We start from the raw sequence: 3255 nt of genomic DNA, 5'->3' as shown, positions 1-3255 counted from the left end.
GTTTCTGCTGGTGCACAAGGAAGAACACGAAGAGCAAAAGGCCATTGAAGACAGTCGTTTCTGGGGTCTTAAAATCAGCGACAAAGCAACAGTATGTACAACAGTTTTCTGTAACAGTTCCATTGTAACAACTGTTTTGTAACTCCGATACACTGTTGCAAACAATCTGTGTTATTACTTTTCACTCTTTTGATCATCTTTTGAGCAACAAACACATATTTTGAGACCATGATTAATATGAGGAGATAAACCCCATTGCTGAGGCGATAGAGGAAGCTATTTTTCCAACAAAAAGTGTTATATTTTATTTTATCTTTTTATTTGCAATAATTATATGATTATTTTCCTTGAACTATTATTGAATATGATTTTTATTTGAGTGATTGTGATCTATTTTGATGGAGTATTCTTAGTTTTAAGACTTTTGATGCTTCATACTTGGTATTTACAATTACTACTTTTGAAAATCTGCTTTTTGCAATATTTTAAAATCAAATTAAACGAGAAAATTGCATAAATATAAGTATTGGTTTAATCACTTTGAACTTGGAAAATAGTGGAATCTTAGCCTCAGTGTTTATTTTAATATTAATATCATCTTTGATTGAGTTTCCTATAATTTTTAGTAAGTTTTCTATTTTAATATTAGAATTTAAGTCTAATTAATATCCTTCACAAGTCTGAGAATCGAACCACTTTTACCACTATCTACAAATCACATCAATTTTTGCCATCGCCGACGCGAAATTGTTTTTAGGGTTTTAGATTTATTTTATTTTATTTTATTTTTTATTATTTTTGTTCTTTTTTATGTTTTTGGGTAGTTATCTTGTCTCTATAGGTTCTGGATCATAAATAAAATTGAGCCAAAGAGTTTGGTGATTTCATAAAGACTTGGAGCTAAAGATTAAAGCAAAAAGAACAGAAAAGAAGACAAATTTATTTTGGACAATTTTAGTTTAGGGTTTGTTTATTTTCTTTTAGAAAAAAAAAAAAACTATATTAGGGTTTATTATTTTTTGTAATTTTTCTTTACTTTTTGGACTTTTGGACTTTGGGACATTATTTTTTTTAGGGATATTTTGACTTTGGGTCCCATAAAATGGTATACCTTTACATTTGGAGCCTAATTTTGTCCAGCTTTGAGTTTGGGTCCCGGTCAAAGGTTGACTATTCTTGACCATCCAACAATCAGTTAAATATGGGTTATTTTAACGAAAATATTACTTTTTATTTATTTACTAACTCTACCAAGTTATCCAAGACAGTGAAATACTAACGAAAACGTTTTATTTTTGTTAAAATATCTCATATTTAACTGATTGTTGGATGGTCAAGAATAGTCAATCTTTGACCGGGACCCAAACTCAAAGCTGGACAAAGTTAGGCTCCAAATGCAAAGGTATACCATTTTACGGGACCCAAAGTCAAAATGTCCCTTTTTTTTATTACCCTACGGAAGGGTACTTTAAATATAAACTGTTTGCAGAGAAGGAGGACAATTACGATATTGTCTCTGCACCTTGGGTTCGTACACTAGACATTGGAGTCAGTGGCCCGAGTCGACTACAACCGATTCATCCCCCGTCTGGAACGGGAGGTAAGATTCCAAACACTCGCGAATCCCTGTCAGCGAGTTACTGGACTCCTTCGTATGCATATATGTTGAGGACTGAATACAGACATTTATTTTTCTAGTAAAGGGCAAGGCCTAGCCATACAAGATAAGGGTCCGGATTTCATCATCGTTCTCTTCTTGCCCGCTTTAGGAACACGTAACCTACGCGAACCTAAGCCTAAAATTTTGACTAGAAAGAGACTGATAGGGTAACGAGCTTAACAGGAAAGTCATTCGAAAAATATTGGTTACTCTTTTAAGCATACTTCGAAGTTCTTGACGGTTTCTGTAAGTTGAATGAATGACTGTGCCGCCTTGTAATACCGGTGAGGCCTTGGGTATCAAAGCTCCACCAAGCTTCCCTCGCCTCTATTCAACTTACGTTAACTCGAATTGATTCCAGAGGGGTTTTATTAAATTGTAACGAATTCCCATTCGAAGGATTAGAAGCTGGTCTAGAAACAATCTAAGTGGAGCCATCATGCTTTTTATTTGCTAGAAATCAATAGGTTTGATTTGGTTGAGCCTTGATCTGTGTTTGCTTACCCTTCCAATTTAGAAAATTCTATTGTATGCCTGAACGTAAAAGAGACGCACTAGGTAGATTTGTTAAAGAGAAACCTAGTAGTTCGAAGCGTCTCGATTACCTTAATCTAGAAGTCCGACTTTTGAAGAGTCTGTTTTTGAACGTCCTTTGACTGAGGAGAGAATCCTGTTGCTCCGATAGCGCCAGAAATGGCAACTTTGAAAGCTTTGTTGAATCCAACTAGGACTACTCGTCCTTCGTGTATTAAGTTAGCTGAAACGGAGGCACCCTATGAACTGAAACCTGGGACCTTACAGATGCTCCCAATCTTTTTAGGGAAAGAAAATGAAAACCCTTATTACCATGTTAGGGATTTTGAGGAAATTTGTAGTACTCTAAGAATTAGAGGCTTAGATGATGATGCTTTGAAACTTAGGTTATTCCCATTTTCCCTGAAAGATAAGGCCAAGTCGTGGCTGTATAGTTTGGACTCCGAGTCAATTGAGACATATGAACAACTTACATCTGCCTTTTTCAATAAGTTTTTCCCTAGGCACAAAACATCGTCTATTAGGACGCAAATATGCACATTTTCACAACAAGAGGGAGAATCTTTATATAGGTATTTGGAAAGGTTCAATGATTTATTATCCCAGTGTCCTCATCATGGTTTAGAAAAGGTTAGGCTAGTTCAGATCCTTTATGAGGGTTTAGATTATTCCACAACGACCATGGTTGAGTCTCTATGCACTGGTGGATTTGAAAACCAAACTGTTGATGCGGCGATGGAATTTTTTAATGAAATCGCCGAAAAAACCCAGCAATGGGAAAATAGTAGGGCACCCCAGAAAACAATTCTTTAAGTAGAGGAAACGTTAATAGGGTAGAAGGAGGCTATGAATCAGATGCCAAAATTGCTGCTATAGCAAAAAGGTTAGAAGCCTTAGAAGTGGGCCAGACTAGTGGTAGAGTGGAGCCTTTTTGGGAAGGCCAGAATATTGAAGAGCAGCCAATGCTCTTTATAATAACACTAGATTTGATAACCGTCAAAAGATTGACCCATATTCAGAAACCTATAATCCTGGTTGGAGAAACCATCCGAACCTTTCGT

At 35.8% G+C, this 3255-nt stretch overlaps 1 pseudogene; it reads right to left on the bottom strand.

The window, feature by feature from the left end:
* Nucleotides 1–2717: 2717 nt before the first annotated feature.
* On the bottom strand, nt 2718–2817 carry LOC113276793 (annotated as a pseudogene).
* Between the last annotated feature and the right edge of the window lie 438 nt (nt 2818–3255).

The sequence above is a fragment of the Papaver somniferum genome, chromosome 4 (assembly GCF_003573695.1).
Source record: "Papaver somniferum cultivar HN1 chromosome 4, ASM357369v1, whole genome shotgun sequence".
NCBI classification, from domain to species: domain Eukaryota; kingdom Viridiplantae; phylum Streptophyta; class Magnoliopsida; order Ranunculales; family Papaveraceae; genus Papaver; species Papaver somniferum.
The sequence above is the reverse complement of the archived record's forward strand: the minus strand, read 5'-3'. Positions and strand labels throughout refer to the sequence as shown.